Source organism: Haliotis asinina, chromosome 10 (assembly GCF_037392515.1).
Source record: "Haliotis asinina isolate JCU_RB_2024 chromosome 10, JCU_Hal_asi_v2, whole genome shotgun sequence".
Taxonomy (NCBI): Eukaryota; Metazoa; Mollusca; class Gastropoda; order Lepetellida; family Haliotidae; genus Haliotis; species Haliotis asinina.
In genome coordinates this window covers 54,295,840-54,312,531 of record NC_090289.1, presented here as the reverse complement: position 1 = coordinate 54,312,531, position 16,692 = coordinate 54,295,840, and the positions used below count along the sequence as shown (strand labels likewise).

Genomic DNA, 16,692 nt, shown 5'->3' with positions numbered 1-16,692 from the left:
ATCATGAACACAATCTATAAAAAAACATGTTTATGTCAACAGCTACACATACATATGTGACACAAAAATATCCAAAAGAGCCCTTGCAAGGATTGGCAAATGTTGATTACAACAGTTTCAGTTTGTGACACTGAAACAAGTCCTAGAGGTGCTTTGTGTTATACTTCACCAATGAGTGTAGAGTGGCACACAATGAAGAATATCTGGCTATCAATATATGACCACAAACATCCTAGATAAATACATGAAATATGATTAAGCATTGTGTGTCACATGATTAATTTAATAAAAAATAACAACAAGCAGCAACTAATTTGGTTCCTGTGTCTCACACTTGTCAGTGAAAGTGCTATACTTTTTGTTAATATGGGCTACTCAACAAAGTTTAACATATTCTGCTTATGACACATCTAAAAAAACTGCATAAGTCATTAATTCACATTTTCATAATAACACACATCATTATTACGTCATATGGCCTAAACTGAGAAATAAGCAACATTTTGTAGTAATACTAAATGCGCAAATGTTAAGCATTGAAAAACTATTTCACAACATCCCTCAACACTGATGATCAGTAAACCGGGATTGTCTGCCACAGCGCAGGAGGCAACTCAGTACACCTCTCTATTCACTGACCATTACATCTCCGTACTCACTGACATGAAACATCTACTGCCATAATGTCATCTTATCTGTTACACAGAGGGAGATCAGTAAACACAACACAGGACTGACACATGTATACCTCTGACTGCATGCTGCAATGTAGGACAGCATCATCAGAAACACTGCTACCTGAGTAACTCCAAAACAGGCATGCTCTGTACTGAAACAATGGAGACTTTCAAATGAACTCCATGTCAGCATCTGACCATGTAACTACTGACACAGCATATCAGCAAGTATTCCACATTACCTGGCTGTTCCTGTACACAGGACTGTTGTACAATAAGGGAGCTACACTCATCCCATCCCAGTGAGATAGATACCTTACTCCCTAGGCTACCTAGGCCCTGTTCCTATTTACATAACATGAAATAGGGTATGACAATATCCTGGTGTCAACTGTCCAACAAGGGATCACTGTACACTCAAGACAGAAATTACACACAGAGACATTAAGCTGATGAATCTTGTTTACATATATGCCAAATAAAGGAAAATATGATAGCTTACTTCATATTTTTACATTTCTTTGGTTGTATGCAAGGTAGAGAAATTACCTGATTAGTAAATACAAATATGCCACAAATGACAATACACTTATTGCCAGAAACAATGCAGACTAATTACATCCCATCCCAGGTGACAAAACACACTGTCTTGTGGTATAAGGTAAGGCAGCTGAGACAGTTAAGAGCCGACAGGTGTAATTCTCAACGTGAGGGTGCAGCACGTGCCCAGCAGGTACACCAGACACAAAGGTTGAGGCAGGTTGGATGCGCATCAGTGACTACCTTCCATGCAGTGAATGGGGGACAGCCACTGCTTGTTCAACCAACTGTGAAGTTGCTGACAGTGTGTAACATAGTACAGGACAATACGACACTGTATTACGCAGATTACAACATGCCCTCATCTTTGTATCATATGAATACAAAGTGGAACATACTTGTACAGTGTGGCATGTAGGACAGGGCACAACACTATTATAACGTAGTACATAATACTCTATCTATCATGATCATCAACATGAGCAAGCTGTCAATCAGGGCTCATCAAGAGGCAGATTCATTTTTAGTAGTCAATTAGTAGTATATTGATAGACTGCTTAAATATCAGTTCACATTTGGTCTTTACCTAAACTACTGTAAAGATATTTTTGCCAATGTTCTTGTACATCATTGATTCATAGAGTTGTTCTTCAGTAACCCATGCTTGTAAGAGGCGACTCAACAGGTTTCGGTGGTCAGACTCGCTGACTTGGTTGACATGTCTTCGTATCCCAATTGCACAGATCGATGCATATGCTGTTGATAAGTGGATTGTCTGGTCTAGACCCTATTATTTACAGACTCCCACCACATAGCTGGAACATTGCTGAACACAGTGTAAAACTGAACTCACTCGCTTACACAGAACCACTTGGACCCCAAGTGAGACCATGTTCAGTAGCAATTTTGGGTGGTAGTCAGTCACTTGACTGTTTCAATTCCGTTACATCTCAAATGCATGGATTGGTGCTCATGATATCAGTCACTGGATTGTCTGGTCTATTATTTACTGGTTGTCATCTTTGTACGCATAGGAAACAGCAACCAATGGGATATATACAAACATATGGTATCTAATGTGTGGCACACATTACATCATACTTGCATGAATAAAGTTATCTTATTTAAAGTAAATGTCAACAAAATGTACCATAAAATGCAAGTGAAACATAAAACAATACTTCACTGCCTATGATTCACAGTCTGGGAAAATGACTTCTGAAAGATAACATGGAGAATTATCACTGCATTGGTCTCAGATTATATGCCACCTCTTGTCTGTCATCACGATTCCTATACCGGCACTGTAATTTAACATGTCAAGATAAATGGAAATTTGAAAAATAATACTACAAAAATTTGTGAATATACAATGGAATTTTTATGCTGAGAAATGTCAGTGAATATATATTAAACTGTGTCAGGTCAAGTGACCTGTAGTAGATAGCCTGAGTGACTGGTTATGGTGGAGTAATGATGTCATCCACAGTGTCATAAAGTAAGGCAATACATCATGTGTCCCCTATATTTAAGCAGATCTATTCATCAGGGTCAAGAGCACCTGGCAGGGAACTTACCTGCCACTGTCACCACCCAGTATGAGATAGATGGTTTCAGGCCTGTCCACTTTGCTCAGCTATGGCAGAACTCATCCCATGGCCATGAAATCCATCAACTTAACATGTACCATGACATAGACATCCTCAGCTGACAACAGAATTCATCACCTCAAATACTGTAATGGTGAGCAGGTGAGTAAAACTACAAGGCTCCATTAGAAAAGTTGCAGCTATAAGGTGACGAACAGCCTATTTTTTGTACAGGTTGACGTCATGTGGCATAGTATAAGTGGTTTGGTGGTGCCAGAGGAAACAGCATCATAGTGATGTAAGTGAGGCTTGAGAAAGGAATGTGACTGAGGAGAGCAAGTGAGGCTTGGGTAAGGAGTTTAGTGTAAGTGAGGCTTGGGTAAGGAGTGTAGCGTAAGTGAGGCTTGGGTAAGGAGCGTAGCGTAAGTGAGGCTTGGGTAAGGAGTGCAGCGTAAGTGAGGCTTGGGTAAGGAGCGTAGCATGAGTGAGGCTTGGGTAAGGAGTGCACGTGAGGCTTGGGTAAGGAGCGTAGTGCAAGTGAGGCTTGGGTAAGGAGTGTAGCGTGAGAGAGGCTTGGATAAGGAGTGTAGTGAAGTGAGGCTTGGGTAAGGAGCGTAGCGTGAGTGAGGCTTGGGTAAGGAGTGTAGCATGAGTGAGGCTTGGGTAAGGAGTGTAGCGCAAGTGAGGCTTGGGTAAGGAGTGTAGCGTAAGTGGGGCTTGGGTAAGGAGTGTAGCGTAAGTGAGGCTTGGGTAAGGAGCGTAGCATGAGTGAGGCTTGGGTAAGGAGTGCAGCATTAGTGAGGCTTGGGTAAGGAGTGCAGCGTAAGTGAGGCTTGGGTAAGGAGCGTAGCATGAGTGAGGCTTGGGTAATGAGTGCAGCGTAAATGAGGCTTGGGTAAGGAGCGTAGCATGAGTGAGGCTTGGGTAAGGAGTGTAGCGTGAGAGAGGCTTGGATTAGGAGTGTAGTGAAGTAATGCTTGGGTAAGGAGTGCAGAGTAAGTGAGGCTTGGGTAAGGAGTGCAGCATAAGTGAGGTTTGGGTAATGAGTGCAGCGTAAGTGAGGCTTGGGTAAGGAGCGTAGCGTGAGTGAGACTTGGGTAAGGAGTGTAGCATGAGTGAGACTTGGGTAAGGAGTGTAGCGCAAGTGAGGCTTGGGTAAGGAATGTAGCGTAAGTGAGGCTTGGGTAAGGAGTGTAGCGTGAGAGAGGCTTGGATAAGGAGTGTAGTGAAGTGAGGCTTGGGTAAGGAGTGTAGCGTAAGTGAGGCTTGGGTAAGGAGTGCAGCATAAGTGAGGCTTGGGTAAGGAGTGCAGCGTAAGTGAGGCTTGGGTAAGGAGCGTAGCATGAGTGAGGCTTGGGTAAGGAGTGTAGTGGAAGTGAGGCTTGGGTAAGGAGCGTAGCGTGAGTGAGGCTTGGGTAAGGAGTGTAGCTAGCGTAAGTGAGGCTTGGGTAAGGAGTGTAGCATGAGGAAGCTTGGGTAAGGAGCGTAGCGTAAGTGAGGCTTGGGTAAGGAGTGTAGTGTAAGTGAGGCTTGAGTAAGGAGCGTAGTGTAAGTGAGGCTTGGGTAAGGAGCGTATCGTGAGTGAGGCTTGGGTAAGGAGTATGTGCAAGGCTGGGGTCTAAGTATATGTGAGGCATAGAATCAAGTTAAAATGAGTATAGATGTAGGTTATCTGTGAATACCGATTATACTTTCTGTCATACTGAATCAGAGGAAGTTCTGCCCTCTTCCCAAACACACACTTCGCCATCTTCCTTGTTGAACATAGATGGTATTAGCTGAACAAACAGCCTGACTTCTTATCAAAGTTAAGCACTCCTCCCATTGCCACATGACACACAAATAGTGTCAACCAAATGGATCAAATGCCAGGTAACAGAGATATCCACCATATATGTTAACTGTCACTGAATCTAGATGTGTAGTCAACAACAGTATCAACAGAGGCATAAAACAACAGTTGCACTCAGCATTCAAACAAGTCATCAGAAGATGACAAATCTCCTCGGCACCAAATTCCAAATCGTTTCCATGGACATCATGAAAATATAAAAACCGAAAATCTGCAAAGAGCAAAAGGCACTATTTCAAGATCTGTTTAAACATATTGAACAGGTAAGTTGTAGTGCTCTGGAAATGTAACCATCCCTTCAGAGACTGTCCAAAATGATTCCAAGGAAACCGAAAGAAATAAAAATGTCAAAAACCTGCAAATAGCAACAGGCACCCCTTTAGGTTATGTTTGATATATCTACCAAGTTTTGTTGAAAGACAGAGAATGGTTTCCGAGTTGTGCTCCAGAAACTTGCACAATGGCAAAGGATCAACAGTAGTAATCAAGAAATGAATGATATTTAGTAATTCTCTGACCATGTAACCTGGGTAAAAAAAACAATTTATCAAGCCAGTGGCTGTGACATCCACCAACAAATGATGCAATAACCATCTTTAAAATTACGACATCAATTCAAAGAGCATGGTAACCAGCAAGAGAAATTTCAGTAAATCTGACAGTGTCCAGGGTGACACAGACACAGGGGTTGTAATGCTGATTGTGTATCTCAACAATTCCATTCACGATAATAATCCTACACTGAACAAAAACTCAGAGCCATACAATACAACTGCAGAATGAAAGCCTTTATCAGATAAAAGCAATGAGCTTTAGAAGTTAGTTATTGCCTTTGGCAAGCCTAGAGGAAACAGTGATCAGCTGAAACAGAATACCACCATACTACCAACGCAGGGATATCCACACACCAGAGATAATTTGGTGCTAAATATGTACCTTGACACAGGGATATGAGCACACTACAGATGGTATACACACTATGTGTCCACATGCCTCAACACAATATTATCCTCTACCTAGATGTAGTATACTAGCGCTAACCACTTATCTGCTGCAGTTGCAGGACTATATATCAAACGATACATTTTTTTTTGTTTTCCAGAAAGTATCAGACATGTACACTGTAAGAATGTGAGGTGAAACAGACTTTAACACTGCACTTTTTTGCTCATATGACAACGTGCATGCTTGTGTATGTGCAGCTGCTTGTACCTTCCGCAGTTAGGCATGAATACATATTATACTGCTTTTGAGCCGAACTGTCCTTCTTGTACCCACTAATGCCAAAAACCAGACAGGGACCAACAAGTACCATACTGTAACGTCTTTTAGCATGCTGCAGCCACTCATCAAACAAAGGACGTTCCGATCTTTGGGCAAACCACTACACCATGGAGGTGATTGCACTGTATGAAGATAAACACAGGATGGGTATGAATGGTATATATTTTGTTCAACTTCATTTAAAAAGACATAAAAACACATTCTATTCTCAAAACAACCAAATACACCTAATATGTCTTCTTTGACGTAACACTGGGTTTGCATATCAGGAACAAAATTATCTATTCATTTTCTGTCCTTGTTTGAGATGATGGGTCAACAAAAAAGACCAATACTGATTCTACTGAGTATTTCCTGTGGAAGAAAACACTTGTATTACTCAGAACCAATGGTTATTTACTCTGCTGTTGTAGGATAAAGTATAATATCTATATAGCATCCTGTTTGATAACATATATTCATATATCCTGCAGCACTATATATAGTCGTAGTCTGTAATAAAGACCTTGGCAGTACCTGGGTGGATATATACAGTATGCCCTGTATGGGTGGGGAGGTGACGGGTAGGATATACAATTTATCCTCACACATAAATGTTTGTTTTCTGATTGGCTAAGTGCTCTTCTGTTATTTTCAATGTACCCCACTTGCAAGTGAGGTACATTGAAATGTACCCTTCTGCCAATGGCTATTCATTTGGCACTTCGTGGTAGTACTTCATCCCGAATAACACTGAATCACTCATGACACACTGAAATTACCAATGTTTTGTGAATGCAAATTGACAGAAGGGAGTTAACTGTAAATCTGTTTTTTCTTGTGTCGTCTGCAAGATCTAGAGAGGGCTATGAAAAGATTTGCCTCACATTCAAATAAATAAATTTTGACAAAACATTCATATGAAGTCCCTGTGTATATAAAGAAGGGGAATTACACTGCAGCTATTTTACTAAGACAATGCCTGCTGGAAAAAAAGCAAGATGCAAGATTTGAAGCGTTCAATTCACACCAGCAGGCTGAAGTGTACGATCCCATACCCATGCTTCAAACAGTTCAAAATTAACATTGAGGTGTTTGGTAAGATAAATACGCTGTTCACTGGTCCCTCAGGGCCCATAGGTTATGTACCCTCAATGTTTGTTTATGTTCCCCTCATACATCAACCCCTGCCCCCCTCATGTTCAGTGAACAACTTATAATGTCCTATATCTGGGGACTAAACAGAGTATGTCCTGTATCAAGGTGGATATATGCAGTATGTCCTGAATCTGGGGGATACATATAGTATGTCCTGTAACTGGGGGATATATACAGTATGTCCTGTATCAGGGTGGGAATAAACAGTTTGTCCTGTATCAGGGTGGATATATGCAATATGTCCTGTATCTGGGGGATATATACAGTATGTCCTGTATCAGGATGGGAATAAACAGTTTGTCCTGTATCAAGGTGGATATATACAATATGTCTTGCATCAGGGTAGTAAAATGCAGTATGTCCTGCATTTCGGGGATATATACAATAATTAATTACAATATGTTCTGTATCAGGGTGGATACATGTAATATATCCTGTATCTGGGTGGATATACACAATATGTCCTGTAGGAGGGTGGATAAATGCAATATGTCCTGTATCTGGGGGATATATACAGCATGTCCTGTATCAAGGTGGTATATATAGTATGTCCTGTATCTGAGGGGATATATAGAGTATGTCCTGTATCTGAGGGGATATATAGAGTATGTCCTGTATCTGGGTGGATATATCAGCTGATATATACAGTATGTCCTGTTTAAGAGCATGTCCTGTATCCGGGTTGACATATACAGGATGTCCTGCATCTGGGGAGGTATATACAGTATGTCCTGTATCAGGGTGCATGTATACAGTATGTCCTGTATAACAGTAGATATATACAGCATGTGGTGCTTTGGGAGGGGGGTCGATATATATTGCGTGTCCTGTATCTGGGTAGATCTATAATGATAGGGTTGTGGGCATGGAGGTATGTACAGCATGCTCTGTGTCAAGGAAATAATATACATGTATACTAATACAGTTTGTCCTTTATCAAGGTGGATATATATGGTATGTCTTGCATCTGGGGTGGGGCTGGGAAGGTGGTGGAGAATATGCTTGTCACAAACCAGGTGGTTATATCTCCAAAACAGCATGAGTATACCTGCAACCTGAGTACAGTGCATTAGTGGAGAAACTCACGGCTGGAGGGTAGATAGGACACAGTTCCTTCTCATCTACCCACTTAAAAGACACAATGTCATTCTACCCTTGTACGTTTGTCAGGTCGGACAGAAACTGCCTAGAGTTGACACTATTTGCTCAGTAAGGGTTTCATCTGGGGCATGCCTGGGTTAGGTAGGGGTGTTTCATCCTCTGACATGACTGGGTGAAGTAGGGGTGTTTCCTCTGGGACATAGCTGGGTGAAGAAGATGTGTTTTAACTGAAACATGCCAGGGTGAGGAAAGAGTTTCATCTGGGACATGTCTGGGGGAGGTAGGGGTGTTTCATCTGGGACATGGCAGGGTAAGGAAAGGGTATTTCATCTGGGACATGGCAAGGTAAGGAAAGGGTGTTTCATCTGGGGCATGCCAGGGTGAGGTAGGGGTGTTTCATCTGGGACATTGCAGGGTAAGGAAGGGGTATTTCATCTGGGGCATGCCTGGGTGTGGTTGGGGTGTTTCGTCTGGGGCATGCCAGGGTGAGGTAGGGGTGTTTCATCTGGGACATTGCAGGGTAAGGAAGGGGCATTTCATCTGGGACATGCCTGGGTGTGGTTGGGGTGTTTCATCTGGGGCATGCCTGGGTGTGGTTGGGGTGTTTCATCTGGGACATGTCTGGGTTAGGTAGGGGTGTTTCATCCTCTGACATGACTGGGTGTGGTTGGGGTGTTTCATCTGGGACATAGCTGGGTGAAGAAGATGTGTTTTAACTGAAACATGCCTGGATGAGGAAAGAGAGTTTCATCTGGGACATGCCTTAGGGAGGTAGGGGTGTTTCATCTGAGACATGCCTGGGTGAGGTAGAGGTATTTCATCAGGGACATGCCTGGGTGTGATTGGGGTGTTTCATCTGGGACATTGCAGGGTCAGGTAGGGGTATTTCATCTGGGACATGCCTGGGTGAAGTTGGGGTGTTTCATTTGGGACATACCTGGGTGAGGAAGATGTGTTTTAACTGAAACATGCCTGGATGAGGAAAGAGAGTTTCATCTGGGACATGCCTTAGGGAGGTAGGGGTGTTTCATCTGAGACATGCCTGGGTGAGGTAGAGGTATTTCATCAGGGACATGCCTGGGTGTGATTGGGGTGTTTCATCTGGGACATTGCAGGGTCAGGTAGGGGTATTTCATCTGGGACATGCCTGGGTGAAGTTGGGGTGTTTCATTTGGGACATGCCTGGGTGTGGTTGGGGTGTTTCATCTGGGACATGCCTGGGTGTGGTTCGGATGTTTCATCTTGGATATGCCAGGGTGAGGTAGGGGTGTTTTATGTGGGCCATGCCAGGGTCGGATAGGGGTGTTTCATCTTGGGCATAGCAGGGTGAGGTAGGGGTATTCAGGATGGGATGATGGAAGGCGTGGTGGGACTTGACATGGCAGAATAGGGTTATTGTTCATTGTTCATCTGCGTACAAAGGGAGATGGAGAGGAAGTCATGTCAGAGAGAAAAGCGGCCCAATACTGCAGCAAACTTCCTTGTACTCAATTCACACTAGCCACGATCAATAAACATTTTTGTCTCCTGGTAGTAAAATCCTACACTTGCCAAAAAATTAAACTGATATATTACACAGAAACAGGAACCAAACGCAATTCTGAAACCAATGTGCTCACTATAACAGATGACTCCAGTGTCTTGTTGGATGTATCCATGACTCCAAACTTCACCTGATATACAAACTAGGAAAAAACTAGGAAACAATCATTCTTTTCAAACCTGGGTCGAGTTTTTCCAAACTTGAGAGATATGTTAAAGGTCACATGCAACGTAAAACACAACTTTGCAGATTCTGGTACCTTTAGGTATGCACTTACCGAAACAAATCATAAAAAATGCCAATTCAACCCATAAAGTTGAAAAAAACGCGATGAAAAAAAGCCCGCGAAATCGGAGTTCAAACGTTTCACTAAATTCCCCCCAGCGCTGGGGGGAAAACTGGTTTCAACAGCTGTGCTGCGCTGCGTCCATAACGCATGCGCAGTGAATGGGTTCGCGGAGCTTGAAACAGTATGCATGCCCAGCGTCTGAGGTCGTGAGCAGTAGTCTAATCTTGGTTGTGTACACAAACAAGTAAATAATCTACTCGTTACGTAAAACAACTTGTTGATTGTAGTAAGCAGTTTCTGTCACAGAGAAAGCTCAGTGTCTGGTTTATTCTCACCTATATGTCTGTCTGCCTGTCTGCTAAAGACAACATGCAATACACAGCTTCAACCATTGACCATGTGCAATTTGAACTTAACACCTATCAGACTATACGACGTAAAGAAAATAAGTTGATTTATGACTCGTGCATCCGAGTACTGTCTCTGCCACATTATGTAATTAGGCACGTGTGATACACACGACATGTTTTTATGTCTGTGGGTTGCAAACAAACTACATTCATTTTTTTAGGATGACTGGATCTGACGGACACTGGTGCAAACTCTTGTCACTTTCAAGTCCTGCTTTGTACTTGGACGAATGACAGATTCCAGTCACGCAGTAGTTTACTATCTCTACTGACATGATTTTATTGGATCGAGCGCAAATTCAGAGAACATGTATTTTCCAAAACCAGCATCTCTATATACATTCTTCATGGATAACGACTTCTTTTAGTGTATATGATTTTGTTTGACAACAGTATATGAATCCATACTGAAACGACGCATCAAGTACACAAAAAGAAGTTGTTATCCATAAAGAATCTTACTTGTGACTGGCTATACTTCTAAAATGCCCACCAAACAGATCATCTTTCTGTACACACAATGAACTCTCAGCATATCAGGAAATGAAACAGCCAATCGGAAGCCGTCGTTACACTTGAGTGCATATCCACCCGCGATGACTGGGTTCGGTCTCCCGAGTGCGTCGTTTCGGGGAAAGTAAGCCCAGGTACAAAATATTGCACTTTTGAATCGCGATTGTACGCTTATAATTGTGTTTATTTGTTTTTTTTAAGCATCAATGTATATTATATGTCATGAATAAGTGATAAATGTGTTTTAATTATGTTTGATTTTTTGGTTGCATGTGACCTTTAACTAGGTATTCTCTATATTCACTACTCTACTGCATTCACAGCAACAATGTAACTGTAAGCCAAAGAGCCTTTCTCTGTATAGTGTTTTATTAGCTACCACTGTAAGATCATGAACTGGAGAGATATTCAGTTATAACTTAGTAAGTTCAACAGATGTTTGTTGCAGACATAGATAATTCTGCCATATCACTCTACAAAACAACAAATATATCCTTAAACAGACAACACTCCTATCCATCCACTCCCCCACCGCCCATCCCACACCCCTTGTCCAATTCAACCAAGGACCTTCCACTGCTGTTATTTACATGACAAGATTCTCCAGCTGTAACCCTGTTCACTATCTTGACAGCACTGCTCAACAAGAACATCTTGCTAGACACTAAGTTGTCACTGCCAGCTTAATGCATGTGTGTGCGTGTGTGTAATGGCTTGCCCCAGGCTGCTCTTCTCAATATTATCAAACACTGAACAACGAAACGCTTCAGTGAGTGCCGAGTGACTGTGAAACTTTCTTCATCAAAGTGTAAATATACAAACTTTAACGAAGCTGCTGTCATGTGCTACTGACTGTGGCTCACGTATGTGTTTTATCTCATGTATATAATTGTTGGGCAGAGAAGTGGATGTACGTCCAACAACAGTGCTTTTGAAAAAGTAGACATACATCTTTTTCATGTAAAATGATACATAGGTATTTACATATCTTTTTTAATATCTTTTTAAAAATAGTTATATTCCAAGCACTTACAAAGATATTGGGTCGCCGATCTCAACAGCTGACTCCTCTTGAGTTGACAGCTGGTCGACAATGATGTCCAAACTATCTCTGATTCAGGGTTCCCTTCACGCCAATGTTGCGCTTACATTCAAACTGCATCAAATATATATTCTATCTGTAGTTCACAAAAAATGTAAATGTTCTTGTCCTTTGCTCATCCCACTGGAAGCTCTGTTGTTGTGGTTTAGCCGTAGGGTGTTACTTGATGTTGGTGGAAAACACAATGACGCCAAAGACACGCAACAGACAAAGGCCCAGAAAGAGTAACGTGTGTGTAATGAATCGTAATTTGATAGCAGTATTTATTGATCGTATGGAAACACGAAAATTGGAACAAAGGAGATTTTCATCATAACCCCGACACGGGCCTTTATATAACCACAGGAGCACCACTGACGGTGTACTGTAGATTTTACCAAAATATTCGCCGCCAACTGCAAATGCAATCGCGGTGGAATAAAGAACTGACAGCATAGATAACCCCTGACATCCGAAAACAAACAGTTAAATGCAAATGACAATAAATACAAAGGAACGGCAGAGAACGTATTCAACCAGAACACTTCGGCTTCTACACAAATTCATGTGACATGCCGGCTTGCACGGCTGGAATATAATGGGCTATCTCACATTGCCAAAACATACGGTGCACCCTCTCTGAATTCTTCCTACCTTTTCTCTCACGACGGGTAGTCCAAACAGCGACGTATTTCTGTAGACGCTAAAGATCCAGCAAATTATTTCCCATTTAAATGCACGCAATGATTTTCTTCTCACAAAGAAATTCCTCCAAATTTATCCATTTTCGACGCTGCGAATCTATTCTGACTCAAACCATGAGTTCAGCATGCTATAGGTCTCGCGCATGCGTCTTTTCTCACAGTGCGGGAAGTTTTATCACCTCATTATAAGGCTTGACCCTAAGTATGTCTAACTTGTAACTTTTTCTCTCAAAACTACCACCTTCCTTTTAGGTTAAAGAAAGAGCGGCATGCATATGATGATACAATGTAGCTGCAATTCCTCACAGTTTACGAACATCCACGTTATATCCGAATCTTCGTCGGCGAAGACTTCTGAATGACAGATGTGATATTGAAATGTTGATAGGATTCACGATAGAGAAAAAAACGTCTTGGTAAGGGTCCATTTAGTTATGTCAACATTATCATATACAAATGGAAACTTTGCTAGCGTGTATTCTTTGTAAAATGCGGTATCTTGGCTTTTAATTAAGCTATGTTGAATAGACAACGTTTGTCTTGGTGTGTTAGTTCGTCTGCTGACAGGACAGCGTTAACGCGGTTTTAAAGGTCTGGAGTCGACAGAAGTCGTCTGCCCTGTGTTACCTAATACGTTAGCCATATACCTGGGAGTAATTAGCTTGCAAACCACGCAGTCTTTAATATGTGTACACCCGTTCATCCACGCGCACGTGTACTCTGACGCACGTGTTCGACTGACAGAATAAGAACTGTCAGGGAAATTGTCTTTACACAGGTTCTGTTAAATTATTGCACTGAAAACAAACAATACACGCCAAGAGACCAAGATTCTTATCTGTAGGTAGTTTGAGAATAGCGTTTCTGAACATATCTTTTTATCAGGTTAAATTCTCTAAGCTTACCTGCTAGACAGCCGGAAATATCCACCAAGTACCTCCCAAACCGTCCCCGAAGTCACTTGCACTGCACGACAGCTTCCAGATCAAGTAATGTCAGCAGCGTTATAGGACCACCAACGGTATATGGCCACCTTAGACAGTTACATGGCTTCCAGTAACAGGGAAGTAATTTCAACACAAGTTGGCGTGACTCTGGCCCGATTAAGTCTACGTTAACGAACGACACTATCCTGGCGCTGGTGATAATCCGAGACACTCTCCTGCCTCCGCGCAGAACGTCACTGTCAGTTCACGCGGGTATGCATTCCGTAGGTATGGTTTAATAAAGACTTTAAAGTTGAAATCCTTGATACATGCTTTATTCGAGTAAAGTAGGTGAGGTGTATCGAAAAGAGTTATATCGGTTTTTAATATATACCCCTTGACCTCGTGCCAGTGTATGCCACGGTCTATCTTAGTCCTGCATAGACCGCGGGTGAGCGACCTCGTCAATAAAACATACAACACGAACCAAACACTAGGTTGTGCGTAGAAAGGTATGAACTTATCGAACAAAGCACAATCTTCAAAAGTAAATCTCTCTATAGGGAAACCCTGTCAGTACAGATCCTCTTATTCCGATATCACCCCTTCCCCGTGGTTGCTGTTAGACAGTCCACATTGAGTGAAAAAGCTTATTGCGTTTATATTGCGGTCGGCTTGCGTATGTGCGTATATATATGTGTGTGTGTGTGTGTGTGTGTGTGTGTGTGTGTGTGTGTGTGTGTGTGTGTGTGTGTGTGTGTGTGGTAAGGACAAATATTGGGTTTATGGTACAAGTGAACTGAGTGTTGACCGTAATTGCCGCAAGGGTGTGCTGAATGCAAAATCCAATGACGTATAATAATTCTATCCTTAAAAGAGGCATGTCTAGACAACCGGACATTACTCTAAGGACGCGAATCTGTTATGTATGTTTGTAAAACAGTAATTTTAAAAACTATTAATTATTACCTTATAGACTTGTGGAAGTCTAACTGACTCAGCACTCAGTGCTTCGTGCTATTGATGCCGACCGCGGTATTTAGTATCACGAGGTCGGGGATCGAACACCGACCTCCTGCTATCTGGACAGACACTCTATCCACCACACCACAGAGGCGGGCATCCGGACGTGTAATCCGGACGTTTCAACGACAGCTGATTGTCTGGTCCAGATGCGATTATTTACAGACCTTCTCAAAATACCTGGAACATTACCGGGTGTAGCGTTAAACAACAATCAACCAACCAACTAGCCAACCAACCAGCCAACCAGCCAGCCAACCAATCAACCAACCAACCAACCAATCAATCAATCAATCAATCAATCAATCAATCAATCAATCAATCAATCAATCAATCAATCAATCAATCAATCAATCAATCCGACTTGATGGGGTTTAAATGAAATGTACATATATTACAACCTTGTACAACACGGAATATATGGGCTTTGACTTAAGGCTCAGGGATCTAATGTTCCTATACTGAAAGGGGTTTAACAAACTGCACACTGTACTAAATAGAGTTCAAGTTACTGGTATTGATGTTTATGTCTTCAAACTCAACAAAAAAAACCACAAGCAGCGCAGACCAACATTTATGTGCACTTTCCAATGTCGGATGTGACAAGTGATCCCGACCCGGCCCCACCATCAGGAGCCTCTCCCCCGCCGCCGGCGACAATATCGATCTGAAAGATGTTATACATTTCAACATACAGATTCGTTTTTTATTCATCAGGAATGTACTCTAGTTGCAACAGTTTGTGTACTGCCTACTGTATCTGTATCTTAGTCATGTCGTGGATGTCTACTGTTGTATGAGTAGCATAGCAACACTGTCTCTGGATATTATATTTCCACCTCTTGTATATACCCCGCCAAGATTGCTGTGATATAACGGGTTTATTGTTGAGATATAACTGGGTTATATTGCTTGGACAACATCGGGGTATTGCTGGGATATACATGTAGCTAGAATATATTGCTTTAACGTAAGCGGGCATGTTGTGATATAACTGGGGTATATTGCTTGGATAACATCGGGGTATTGCTGTGAAAAATAAACAGAACATAGTAGAACATATGAAAGACGGAGATAAGGTAACGTTAAAGGGGAGCTAGGCAACATATGGGTTCGAATCATCGCAACGGTTACCATTACTTGACTGCTAGCACCATAACCATGTCCGTGGGCTGTGACAGAGGAAACTCCACACCTCCCAGACACGAGGTTGATATGCCATGACCGCAGCATCAAACCTGTTTAGGCGGGGTCAAATCAGTCCACTCCCTTCCTTACCCTGGATTTGAGACTAAGAGAGCGGTGCAACCCGAGGGAGACCTTTCTAGGTCGTATGGTGTTGTATCCACTCCAGGCTCGGTACATGAAGACTTGTTTCGAAAATCCATATTTATAGCATTTCGCTCTCTGATTATTGATTTTCCTGTAAAAGCTAAGGATTCAGTAAGGATTTCTGAAAGATTGGGTATACCGAGATATCAATTCTGATTGTAGCAGAGCTTCACGTCCACAAATGCATCCATATATCAAATGGCTGGTTTGTATGCCGGGTGCGGCTGACGGAGGTGGCTTAATGTTCTACTGTCACACGCTGACTTGGCTAATATGACTAACATTGCCGTTTCACAAACAAAGGCGGCTATTGTCCATGTCTGTTGACAGGCTAACACGTACTCTGCTGCTTTTGTTGCGTGGATCAATCTGGATGACACGCATTCGTATCCATCACCATGGCAACTGAACAGTAGATACTTTGAAGCTATCAACACCTCTTTGGAGGGTCCCATTTAACATTCATACGTCTAGTACAGGCTCACAATATACATGTACCAATAAAGCCTGCATCAGTGACTCCCTCCCTCTACAGATGCACCGAGTACTAACACAGGTGACCACATTACACTCTCTATACCAACTACTGACACACGTAACTACATCACACCTTCAACACCAAGTACTGACACAACACAACAGGTGACCATATTACACCCTCTACACCAAGTACTAACACAGGTGACCACAT

The 16,692-nt window shown here is 42.2% G+C and overlaps 1 protein-coding gene across 1 annotated transcript in view; it reads right to left on the bottom strand.

Annotated features, from left to right (window-relative positions):
• The window catches only part of LOC137298518 (unconventional myosin-Ib-like), a 76,527-nt gene extending 63,721 nt beyond the window's left edge, over nt 1-12,806 (bottom strand). Inside the window, exon 1 of the mRNA XM_067830812.1 lies at nt 12,671-12,806. The gene's annotated coding sequence lies outside the window, so the exon portion shown is untranslated. The remainder of the gene's footprint in view (nt 1-12,670) is intronic.
• Nucleotides 12,807-16,692: the final 3,886 nt, after the last annotated feature.